Source organism: Lithobates pipiens, unplaced genomic scaffold, assembly GCF_037356315.1.
Source record: "Lithobates pipiens isolate NorthernLeopardFrog02 unplaced genomic scaffold, aLitPip1_a1.2 Scaffold_18, whole genome shotgun sequence".
Taxonomy (NCBI): Eukaryota; Metazoa; Chordata; class Amphibia; order Anura; family Ranidae; genus Lithobates; species Lithobates pipiens.
This window is the reverse complement of record NW_027507758.1, coordinates 115,297,064-115,311,128: the sequence shown is the minus strand read 5'-3', so window position 1 is coordinate 115,311,128 and position 14,065 is coordinate 115,297,064.

Here is a 14,065-nt window from a genome sequence, read left to right as displayed (position 1 = left end):
TTTGTGGCCTTACCTTTGAAACGCTGTCAGATCTAGAGCTTGCCACAAGGCCGAATGGTGGTGGTGGACGCTCGCATTGGTGGACATTTACAGTTATACAGAGTGGACTCCATGTAGCAGCTTTGGGATTGTGAGCTGCCGCTACTGCATACAGCCTGGTTGATGTTATGCCTATGTGTCTGCATTCCCTGTTGGCATACTATTGCTTTAATGTAAGCTTGCTATTTTCAGTGTTTCAATAAATGCTACCCTGTTTTTTAATGGTATCCTGTGAGATGGTACTTTTAAGCATTACTTTACACTTATGACTTTGATTATGTTCTGATGGCAATACAACAAGCAATTGCCAAAGGTTGGCTTTCTAATATATGAAACTGAAGGTAAAAACAAGTTACATTGGACTCAAAACTAGTAGACACATCAGGGCACTGTGCCTCTATGGAAAACATCTTGGAATCATGAGTTTCTCATTCCCTACCTACAGGCTTTGACCATTGCCTACTAGAGCTCTGATATTATCTTATTGAATCAGATTTCATTTGCAGCTAGCTTGGATTTCTCCTTCCCCTCCTCTCTGTGTTTACCATATCTATTTTTTCTTCCCTTCTCTTTTCTCCTTTATTTCCTCTCCTTTCTCCCTTACCTGCTTCTGCACTTATTTTCTGCAATGGACATCTATACATGCTGCATGTTAATTGCATTGTGAACCTTTTCACCTCTGTGAATGTGTTCTCAACACTTTGCACTCTCCTGTGTAAGGAAATTGTAGCCATATTAGTGCTCTTTCAACAAAGATTTATTTCTTGATGTATTTATTTATTTATTGCTGAAACTTTGCCTATCAGTACTGCTTAGACCAAGAAGAAAGGAACACCTGAAAAGCTTTCATGGAAATGTTAGTGAAAATAAAAATATCCTAGACAATTGTTTTTTTTATCATTTTCCTGTAAAATCCTAAAATCTTAAGAATACAATGGAATGAACATAAAGATCTAGAACAGGGGTATGCAACCTTTGAGAAGTATAAAGAAAATCACCTGCAGCGTCATACAATTAGAGTGCAACAGTTAATCACACAGTGCAACAATCTGTCACATACACTATATATATATATATATATATATATATATATATATATATATATATATATATATATATATTGCATAAATCAACCAACATTTAAATACATGAATCCTAAAATGCAGAATAATATCACAATAAAAATGAAATTCATATGTATAAAAGTGCATACCATGGAAATAAAGTGCAAAACAGTTCTGTATAGTACAAAAAAAAAAACATGTCATCCACTAACGACTCAGATTGTTGCCAGATTCTTCCCAGTGTAAAGAAGCACCAGCCACCCTCATTAAACACTTACCAGAAAATGTGCTACAAAATGTGTAGCATGCAAACTTAGCATGTCGACATAGGTAGATGTAATCCAGGGTATCCTATGCATCCATCTACAGTGCCCTCCCCTCTAGTTCCCAGCGCTGTTCCAAGTTGCAACAAATAAAGCTTGCACTGGAGCCAGCAAAGATGGTAATAGTGTAGTCTTTATTGCACCATGAGATCACATACATATCATGCCAAACAAATAGACTAATATAGCCATACAAAACTGCTTTAACTCACATAGAATTTGGCTTCTGACTGATATCATGCAGCAGCATGATGTCAGTATAAAGTCTCTGCCCCAGCATGTGGTTAGGCCATCTTCAGGCGGTTTTCTATTGATATTGACTTGATAAACGCTTGCTCAGCTATTGCACGGCCTAAAAAAATCAGCTATTGTGGGGATTGTACTGGGAGTCAGTCCACCCCCTTGTACTAGGGATTGTACTAGGGGTCAGACTAACCTGGGGGTTTATACTGGGGATACATTGACCTGTTGGGATTATACTGGGGAGAGACTGGCCTGAGGAGATTATACTAGGGGACAGATTGTTTTTTTTGGGGGGGTTATCCTGGTAGACAGACTGGCCTTGGGGGGGATTATACTGGAAAACAGATTGTCTTGGGGGGTGGATTGTACTGGGGGACAGGCTGAACTGGGGGGACTGACCTGGGTGGTATTGTACTGGGGGGGAATCTCACTGGGGGACAGATTAACTGGGGGAAGAATATAATGGGGACTACAGTGCCTTGAAAAAGTATTCATACCCCTTGAAATGTTCATCATTTTACCATGTTACAGTCAACAACATACATTTCTTTTTTGGGGATTTTATGTGATAGACCAACACAAAGTGGCACATAATTGAGAACCGGAAGGAAAATTATAAATGGTTTTCCAAATTTTTTACAAACAAATATCTGAAAAGCGCAGCGTGCATTTGTATTCAGCCCCCCTGCGTCAATACTTTGTAGAACTACATTCACCACAATTACAGTTGCAAGCATTTTGAGTATGTCTCTACTAGTTTTGCACATCTAGAAAGTGACATTTTTGCCCATTCTTCTTTGCAAAATAGCTCAAGCTCTATCAGATTGTATAGAGAGCATCTGTGAACAGCAATTTTCAAGTCTTGCCACAGATTCTGAATTGGATTTAGGTCTGGACTTTGACTGAGCCATTCTAACACATAGATATGCTTTGATCCAAACCATTCCATTGTAGTTCTGGCTGTATGTTTAGGGTCATGTCCTGCTGGAAGGTGAACCTCTGCCCCAGTCTCAAGACTTTTGCAGACAGGTTTTCTTCTAATATTGCCTGAATTTGGCTCCACCCATCTTCCCATCAACTCTGACCAGCTTCCCTGTCCCTGCTGAAGAAAAGCATGCCCACAACATGATGCTGCCACCACCACGGTGGGGATGGTGTGTCCAGGGTGATGTGCAGTGTTCGTTTTCCACCACACATAGCTTTTAGCTTTTAGGCCAAAAAGTTATATTTTGGTCTCATTTCTCCAGAGAACCTTTTTCCACATGTTTATTGTGTCTCCCACAAACTGCAAAAGGGACTTCTTATGGCTTTCTTTCAACAATGGCTTTCTTCTTGCCACTCTTCCATAGAGGCCAGATTTGTGGAGTGCACGACTAATAGTTGTCCTGTAGACAGATTCTCCCAACTGAGCTGTGGATTTCTGCAGCTCCTCCAGAGATACCATGGGCCTCTTGGCTGCCTTTCTGATTAATGCTCTTATTGCTCAGCCTGTCAGTTTAGGTAGACGGCCATGTCTTGGTAGGTTTGCAGTTGTGCCATACTCTTTTCATTTTCGGATGATGGATTGCACAGTGCTCCATGAGATGCTCAAAGGTTATTATATTTTTTTATAACCTAACTCTGCTTTAAACTTCTCCACTTTATCCCTGACCTATCTGGTGTGTTCCTTTGCCTTCATGATGCTGTTTGTTCACTAAGGTTCTCTAACAATCCTATGAGGGTTTCACAGAACAACTGTATTTATACTGAGATTAAATTACACACAGGTGGACTCTATTTACTAATTAGGTGACATGTGAAGGCTATTAGTTCCACTAGATTTTAGCTAGGGGTATCAGAGTAAAGGGGCTGAATACAAATGTGTGCCACACTTCACATATATTCATTTGTAAAAAAAATTGAAAACAATTTATCTTATTTATTTATTTATTTATTTTCCTTCCATTTCACAATTATGTGCCACTTTGTGTTGGTCTGTCACATAAAATACCTATAAAATACATATTTACATTTTTGGCTGTAACATGACAAAATGTGGAAAATGTTAAGGGGTATGAATACTTTTTCAAGGCACTGTATATTGTATATTATACACTCCTGCACTATATATACTTTATTGTACATTATACACTCCTGCCCCATATACACTATATTGTACCTAAGTGTTCATTGTCAGTTGCTGGTAGTATAAGGTCAGTTCAGACAAATTGTTAGCTCTCTGTCTATTTTTAGTGTGCATGAAATCATATGTAATGGAAGAATTATTAGATTTTTTTTTTTAAGAATGATTGTGCTGAGGAGTATACATGGGTATGAGACTCTTACTTGTGGCACAGCAATCTAAGCATATTTTACGGATACAAGAAGGGTTTTGTTTTATTGAACCAAACCCTTTAATGCCCTTCCACCATCAACACAATTTGGCCATGTCCACTGTTCACATTATTCTTCTACTAGGTGTACTCAAATGTGCCCCAGGTCTTTTACAGTCCTAGCAATACCCCTGACATAGTGAAAACCATGCCTACTCTTTGCTATGGTGCACTAAGAACACCACATTTTTTATTTTTTTATCAAGCAGTGGGATCCAACTTATGATCTGACACAGGCCCGCTGAATTCATAAAATGCCCCTGAAAATGAGGGGAAATCTCCTGAAGGATATGAGTATAAAGAAAAAAACTGTAATGCCGTGTACACACAAGCGCTTATTCCTTCGGAAGGTTTCTACAACTGAATTCCAACGTAATTCCGCTCAAGCTATCTTGCATACACATGGTCAAACCAAAGTCCGACAGTCAAGAATGCGGTGACATACAACACGTAAACTGGACTATAAAAAGGAAGTTCAATAGCCAGTAGCCAATAGCTTCCGACTCGTACTTGCTTCAGAGCATGTGGTACCATTTTTGGTATGTCGGAACAGCATACAGACGAGCGGTTTTCCTGATAGGAATTGGTTCCATCTGAAAAATTTAGAATATGTTCTATTTCTAGGTCTGTCAGAATTTTCGACGTAAAGACGATCGGAATATACAATGAAAAGCTCCCATCTGACTTTTTCTGTTGGAAATTCCATTCGTGTGTACGCAGCATTACACTTTCTTTTTCTTTTCTTTTTTTTTCAATTTCTTTATTTATTTTTTCCTTCTTTTTTTTTCCCTTCATATAAACAAGAATGGAATTTTACATAAACAGTCTGAGTATCATACATCGAATTTCCATACTTATACATAGTAAGAAAAAAGAGCATAACAGTTCGTTCTATTACCTTAGCCTCTTACTCCCTTTATAGTGTAATATATAAATCCAAGGAAAAGAGAGCTAAGTTAATGGTAATATATGGAGACGACGTCGGAAAAGCTCCTCTCTCGGTCCCACATGCCCTATGTCTGGTCCTGGGTTGGTACTATTCCCGGCCAGGCCAGAGTTTTATTGTTATCCTCTTATTTCTCGTCTCCCCCCCCCCCCTTTATTTCCACCCTTATTTTTTTCTCCCTCCCCCAAAAAAAAAAACACAAAGTCCCCCCCCAAACCACCCCCCTCAGCCCCCCATAGACCAAGAAGGGGAGGAGGAGGGGGAGAGGGGAAGTTCTCATCTCCTTCCCCTATATCCCCCCCTCCTCCCCCCTAGATCGCATCAATCTGTCTCTTTCCCTCCTCCGAGGCGACATAAAGATTCCATGGTGTCCATATTTCCAAGTAGGTTTTTCTTCTTTTCCTAGCTGTCCATATTAGGTCTTCCATCCTGTTCACCTCCTCAACTTTCTTCAGCCACATGCTCACACTAGGGGGTTGTATTTGTTTCCACCTAAGTGTTATACATGACTTGGCTGTGTTTACCAGGTGACACAGGATGGAATTCCCATATATATTTCCTGAGGTCCCTGACAGGTTCAGGAGGAATACTGCTGGATCCTCCCGTATTTCTACTTCACTAAATTTTTGAGTAATCTCTCGTACGTCCTTCCAGTATTTCTCAATTTTTGGGCATGACCAAAATATATGTAAAAAATTTCCCACTTCTTTCTGACACCTCCAACACTTATTTGATATATGAGGAAAATATTTTTGAAGTTTTTCTGGTGTTCTGTACCACTGTGAAATAATTTTATAATTAGTTTCTTGTAGTTTTGTACATGTTGCTGTTTTAAAAATAGATTGTATCATATTTTTCTTCTGCTCCTCGGAGAAAGTCCTTCCTAGATCTATTTCCCACTTCCGAAAGAAGGGTAGCTGAAAATTTTCTACGGGTTTAATCAATAACGCGTACATTTTCGAAATTACATGCGTGATTGGTTCCTTTTCCATACAGAGTTTCTCAAATGGCATATAACCTCGGCCTAATAACTCTGGCGCTATCTCTGTTCTTAGAAAATGTCCTAGTTGTGCCGCCTGCCAGAAATCTAGTTGAAAGGGGCCTTTTCTATCTATCATCTCCTGTATTGTTGGCCATTTACCTATTTTCATGAAATGCGAGGCTTGATATATTCCTTTTTTAATCAACTTGTCAAAAGGTCCTTTCTGTATGCCTGGTATAAATCGGGGATTACCCAATATAGGGACTAGAGGGGAGTTCTGTGTCGATATCTTATTCTTAACTAAGAGATTGTAACATATCTGTAGTGTGGGTCCTATTGTAGGGTGTAGCTTCGTATCCGAAGTCAGATTTCTATAGCACCAAGGTGCTCTATGTAGTAGCTCCCTGCATTGTGCTTGCTCTAGTTTTACCCATATTTTCTGGTCTCCATGTCGACACCAGTCCAACAGTCTGCCTAGATGTATTGCCTGGTAATATTTATATATATCCGGTGTTGCCAGTCCCCCGTATTGCTTCGGTAGTGTTAATAATGTCCTCCGTATCCTTGGTTGTTTATCTGCCCAGATAAATTTCATAAATAATGTTTGTATAGTTCTAAAAAATTTCCTTGGTATTAGAATTGGAATTGCCTGGAGGAGATACAGGAGTTTTGGCAGAATATTCATCTTGATTATATTATTTCTTCCAAACCAGGAATGTATTCCCCTGTGCCATCTCTCCAGACATCCACGTACCATCTTCAATACTGGTGCAAAATGTAATTCATATATTTTATTGAAGTCTGTTGCAATCATTATTCCCAAGTATTTCAGGCCATGGTCCGTCCAGTTAAATTTGTAATTTAATTTTATTAGTCTCGTCATTTTCTCTGGGACTGCAATCATTAAAGCTTCTGACTTGGAGCAGTTTATTTTAAAGTGGGATAGTATGCTATATGTCTCAATTTCCTTAAATAAATTTGGGAGCGAAATTGTCGGATTCGTCACTGTAAAAAGCATATCATCTGCATATGCTGCCACTTTATTATGAGTTCCTCCTGTGGTTATTCCTTGGATATCCCTGTTAAGCCTTACTCTGCATAGCAGTGGTTCAAGGGTCAACGCAAATAACAAAGGGGACAGTGGACATCCCTGTCTGGTCCCATTTGTTATTGGGAAAGATGAAGATACCACTCCATTTACTCTTACTTGAGCTGTAGGTTTTTCATACAAACTTGCTATCCAGCCTATCATTTTCTCCCCTAGCTTTATATATCGGAGTACTGCAAACAAGAACCCCCACCCTACCCGATCAAAAGCCTTTTCTGCATCTGTTCCCAGAAATATACAGGGGGTCTCGGTGGAGTTGGCTATATGCATTAAGTTTAAGGCCTTGATAGTATTGTCTCTTGATTCTCTTGTTGGGACAAATCCCACTTGGTCTTGATGAATCAGAAAGGGCAAATACTGTTGTATCCTCAAGGCTAGTAATTTACTGAATATTTTCATATCCGCGTTCAACAAAGATATTGGCCTATAGCTTCCACATTGTTTCAAATCTTTACCTTCTTTCTGTATCACTGTAATTGTAGCTTTAACTGTATCTGAGTGGAAAGTCGATATGTCTCCTATTTCATTGAACAATTTAACCATATATGGGCATAATTCCGGCATAAGCGTCTTATAATACTGGGCTGAGAGTCCATCTGGTCCAGGTGCTTTCCCACTTTTTATCTGTTTTATCGTGTTTTGTACCTCATCTAGTGTGATTGGGGATTCCATCTCCTCCCGTGCAGTACTTGTCAGAGTCGGCATTTCACTTGAGCTTATATATTCGTTTATCTTAGCTTGATCTGATGCCCTCAGGTTCAAATTATACAGTGAGGAGTAGAAATCGCCAAACACACCAGCAATCTGTTCTGGCACCCGTTCTTCCTCCCCATCTTTTTTTCTAATTATAGGTATGTATGTCTTTGATTGTATTTCCCGTAATGCTCTCGCCAGTTGTTTTCCGCATTTATTGCCGGATTCATAGCTACACTTACGTCCTATCTGAATTGCCATTTTAGCTCTGTACTGTAGCAGATCTGTCACTTGCCTACGTGTACTTATTCATTCTTGTTCAACTTCTAAATTCTGAGCATGTTTATGTTGGGCTTCTAGGTGTTGCATTTTTGCTAAGAGTTCTGTTAACTTAATTTCTCTTTCCTTCTTAATCCTTGCTCCATGCTTAATCAGTACTCCTCTGATTACTGCTTTGTGCGTTTCCCAGATTGTTCCCGAGGAACTTTCTGGGCCTTCATTCTCCTGAAAAAAGAGTTTTATCTCCTTTCGAACATCCTCCAGGACTAAAGGGTCCTGAAGGAGGCTCTCATTGAGTTTCCACATCCTAGGGGTTAAATGTTTTTTTCCCGTTAAATTATATTTTAAAAAGATTGGGGCATGATCTGACCAGGTAATTAAACCAATAGTGGCTTCCTTAACTGAGGATAGTTGTTTATGCGGAATAAAGAATATATCTATCCGTGAGTACACTCTATGCGGATTAGAAAAAAAAGAGTAGTCTCTTTCCTTGGGGTGTAATAATCGCCATATATCTACCAGTTTTGTTTCTATTATTGCCTGAGATATCCTCTTTTTTATTTTAGGTGTCACTGACGATGTCCCCGATGAGGTGTCTTCACTAGGAATTAATGGGATATTAAGGTCTCCCCCCATAATCAACTGTCCTTCTACAAATTCCATAAGTTTGTCAAATGTCTCTTTAACAAAAGAGTCTTGTTGTATATTGGGGGCATAATATGTTGCTAATGTAACTCCTACCCCTGCTATAGTCCCCTTTACAAACAAATACCTTCCCTTTGCATCTATCAAGGAATCTCTATGATTCCATGCTACTGTTTTTGATATCATAATGGTTACTCCCTTGGTTTTGGAAACCGGATTAAATGCATGGTAAACCATTGGATAACCCGTAGTCCTCAACAAAGGGAGATTGTTTTCTCTGAAATGTGTTTCTTGGATGAACGCTACATCTATCTTCAGTCTCTTTAAATCATGGAATAACCTTCGTCTTTTTTCAGGAACGTTCAATCCCTTTACATTCAAGGACATTATTTTTAAAGTTTCCATATCTCCTCGGAAAGAGAGGCAGAAAAAAAAAAAAAAATTACCCCTTTAAATCTACCCCCTCCCACCCCCTCCCTCCCGTCCAAAATAATACTCCCTCCCTCCCTCTCTACCAATCCCTGGGTTGGCCGTTTACCAACGGACCCCCCACGAATCTCAAAGCTCTGCTGCTTTTAACCACTCAATTTCCGGACCCTCCGGATTATGGGTGTTTACCTAATGGGGTTTTGTGGTTGTGCATGGCTGCTCCCGGGCGAGCTTTCCCCGTGCCCTCCGCCAGTCTTTTATAATAACACGTTTTCTAATGTCACCTGTTACTTCACTACACATTGTATCTACTCCAACATGGCTCTTGCAAAAGAAGGGAGAGATCAAAAAGAAAAAAAGAGGAAAAAAAAAAAAAGGGAAAGCATTACACTTTCTAACTCTTCCTTTCTCTACCCAAAAAAAAATAGAAGAAGTCTATTGGTTGGCTGCTTACACAGACATGTTTTTATCCCATTTTTGTACAAGCCCCAAAAGAGCTTCAAACTTTGTTTATGTTCGTTAACTATTGTTTTTTTAGAACTGATCAATGCAGCTTAGTGACAGATTGTATTTTGATGTATTGTGCTAAGAATGATGAAATACAGTCACTGAAATTCCCTCATATTTCTGAAACTCCTGCAGTAAACCATTTGTAATAGCTGCACAATCAAACAGCCAAGCAACAGAAGATATTTTTCTGTTAACAGAACTTGATATTTTGGCACATGCCACAGTGAATTACAGTATACTGGCAAAGTTATAACTGTTTTATCCAACTTTGTGGCTGTGCTTTTCAGGGTTGTCTGGGCAGCTTTTACCTCCGGTTGCTATCCCAAATGTAGAACACTTGGACTATACTCAACACATGTTTATCTAGCTGTAAAGGATTGGTAACTGCTGGGATGCTGGTAAAAAGAATAGATTTCTAGGTACGGATTTATTATTCTTTGTGTTATAATATTTTGTTTTTAATAAGAGCCATAGCTTTTGTAATGAAGTTAAATCCTAAGTGATGCTAAAATTAAAAACAGAAAAACCAGCACATTCATTAGGATGTGTCCCATGTGTTGATTCCTCTTTATTTAGTTGAAATTTCCAAGTGCAATGGAGGTTAATACAACTAAGGGGCTGTCACAAGCTCTCATGGAGAGTTGACAAAGCCCTCTCTTTGCTCCCAGTTCTACCAATCAAAGAAACTGTTCTACAGCTTCTATGAATGAAAGAGGATCTCTGCATTGAGGACAGGAACATGATTGATAGCTCCACCTCCTCAATTCAGAGATCCTCTTTCATTCGTAGAAGCTGTAGTATGCAGTAAGATTTCCACTAAAAGAAGAGGAATCAGCGAAAGGGATACATCTGACTGACTATAAGTTATGTCGCTTGTGCTGTTTTTGACTGTTTTTAATTTTAGCTACACTTAAGCCCCATTGGATTAGATTAGATTTTCTGCTGATTTTTGTCTTCAGATTTACCAAAACCATGTAGCGGAAGGGCCTGCCTGATTGCATACAAATTGAAACTCCTAAGGTTTGACCTCATATTATATGGTTTTGGAAAATCTGAAGACAAAAATCAGCAGAAAATCTGATAGTGTGTATGGGGCTTTAGGCTTTAACCACTTTGTATCCGGGCCAATATTGACACTTCATTCCTACATGGAAAAATCAACTTTTTTTGCTAGAAAATTACTTAGAACCCCCAAACATTATATATATTATTATAAAATATAAAAAAATAAAAATAAAATAAAATAAAATGAAATAAAAAAAAATAATAATAAAATATTTATTTTATATAATGTGAAAGATGATGTTACGTCAAGTAAGTAGATACCTAACATTTCATATTTTAAAATTGCGTCTGCCCATGGGATGGCGGCAAACTACGGTGCTTAAAATTCTCCATAGGTGTCACTTTAAACACCTTTACAAGTTATCAGTTTAGAGTTACACAGTAGGTCGAGTGCTAGAATTACTGCTCTCGCTCTGACGTTCACAACAATAACACAACATGTGTGGTGCAATCACTGTTTACATATGCGTGCGGGAGTAACATATGTGTTTGCATTTGCGCCTAAACACATGGGGACAGGGATGCTTTAAAGAAAAAAATGTATTATTATTTATTTTTTACAAAATTGTCCTTTTTTACACTTTTTTTATTTTTGTGGATTAACTTTATTGCTATCTACAACATCCCTTGTGACAGCATGGGCCATGACAGGCCCTCTTTATGGCTAGATCTGGCATTTATTAGTCATCGCTCCTAGGTTTCTATGTCAGTTCCTCTCTCTCTGTTCTGTGCAGCCGATGTCACCAGTCGTATCATTCCCAGGCTCCGAGATTGGATGGCAGAGCCCGGGAAAGGGGGCCCCCTTTTGTCACCTGCAAAAGTGATCATGTGGTTATTTAGCCACTCAAATTACTTCTGCTACAATCGGAATCACCAGCTGAAAAATGTAATATTGGGATGGTGTCTGTAGGTGTAGGCATCATCCGAGTATACCCATGCAAACTGAGGATGTCCAGGGGCTTCCTAAGGGAGGCAAGTAGTTAAATTATATAGTTCATTTTACAGTGCCACTATGATATTGTTTTAGAAAAATATTAATTATCTGAAAGAAGACCCGTAATGTATAATTGAAAATGCTACTATTAAAGCTGTTCATTAATGGGATGTTTCTATGATATACTTGAATTACTTTCAATATTCAACGGGCAGATAAATAATCAGTTGTAGATATCATAAGGCAGAATACAATTGTACAGTTTATGTAGAGGTGTGAACGCAGGGTGTGCCACGTGTGCCTGGGCACACCCTAATCACCCTGTGAGATGCAGATTCCCCCTGATTCAGTGCCTTTGTCAGCTATTTCACCAAAGCCCCTTAATAGGGCTCCTAACACATTGTAAAAAGAATAATACAATAAAAATCGCTGATCGCCGCCATTTCTAGTAAAAAAAATAATAATAAAAAAATTATTAATAAAAATGCCATAAAATTATCCCTATTTTGTAAACGCTATAACTTTTGCGTAAACCAATCAATAATCGCTTATTGCGATTTTTTTTTTACCAAAAATATGTAGAAGAATACGTATCGGCCTAAACTGAGGGAAAAAAATGTTTTTTTATATATTTTTGAGGGATATTTATTATAACAAAAAGTAAAAAATAATGTGTTTTTTTTTTCAAAATTGTCGCTCTATTTTTGTTTATAGCGCAAAAAATAAAAACCGCAGAGGTGATCAAATACCACCAAAAGAAAGCTCTATTTGTGGTTAAAAAAAGGACGTGAATTTTGTTTGGGAGCCACGTCGCACGACCGTGCAATTGTCAGTTAAAGCGACGCAGTGCCGAATCACAAAAAGTGGTCTGGTCTTTGACCAGCAAATTGGTCTGGTCTGTAAGTGATTAATGGCTGTGTGTTGAGTTAGTTTGAGCGTACAGAAAATTTAGACTGTTATACAAGCTTTACACTCACTACTTTACATTGTAGTAAAGTATAATTTCTTCAATGTTGTCATATGAAAAGATATAATAAAATATTTACAAAAATGTGAGGGTGTACTCACTTTTGTGAGATATTGTATGTATGTAAATTGTGGCACAGCTTACAGAATTCAGTGGTCAGGAATATGCCACATACAGCCTTGTGTAAAGAGAGCAGGGACCAGGATTATATAATGTATACAGAAATAGCAATCAGGATTATGTTACGTACACTGTATATTGCATGTAATGTACATTGTATGTAAAGTACATACAATGTACATTACATACGTCTTACCATACTCTGTATGCTGTGCTGTGTGGTACTTTTCATTTCCGTATCTTGCAAACTTATGGCTGCTGTAACACAGAAGGTTATTCTATGTTCTTTTAACCCTTTTTTTATTTGTTATTAATTATCTTTTTTACTGATAGTGATTTCTGAGTATTTTTGCAGTGCAAGTCCAAAACTTTTTGGTTCTATGAACCTTATCATTCAATGGATGTGGCACTTTCCAACACTATATAAGATATGTCAAAATCCTTACATACTTATGACAACGGTATTCTGGACTGAACATTATATACCCCTGGTTCACCTGATACCTGTCACAAGGACCTATATGATGCATATCACAGAGACCCACCCAATACTTGCAGGAAGAAGTAAGCTTACTACACTGTCAGTTCCTGTGCATGTCATCTGGGGAACCAAATCCTACCTCTTAATTTCAAGACACTGAATGTCTCTCTCAGCATTTTCACACACCTATGTTAAAAATAATACAAATTATGGAAAGAAGGAAGAAAGGAAGGGAGGAAGGAAGTAAGGAAGGACTATAAATTGCTTTTTTTTGCCTACTCATTGAAGAAAAAAATAAATAAAAATAACGAAATACAATGGTGTAAAAAAGTATTTTCCCCCTTTCTGATTTTTTTATTCTTTTGCATATTTGCCACACTTAAATGTCTTAGATCATCAAACAAATGTTATTATTACACAAAGATAACCTGCGTAAATACAATATGCAGTTTTTAAAGGATGGTTTCATTTATTAAGGCAAAAAAGCTGTCCAAACCTGCCTGGCTTTATGCGAAAAAGTAATTGCCCCCTAAACCTAATAACTGGTTGCGCCACCCTTGGCGGTAACAACTGCAGTCAAGTGTTTGCCATAACTGGCAGTGAGTCTTTCACATTGCTGTGGAGCAATTTTGGCCCACTCTTCTTTGCAGAATTGTTTTAATTCAGCCACATTAGAGGGTTTTCAAGCATGAACGGCCTGTATAAGGTTATGATACAGCATCTCAATTGGATTTAAGTCTGGGCTTTGACTAGGCCACTCCAAAACCTATATTTTGCTTTGTTTGAACCATTTGGAGGTGGACTTGCTGTTGTGTTTTGGATCATTGTTCTGCTGCATAACCCAAGTGCACTTGAGCTTGAGGTC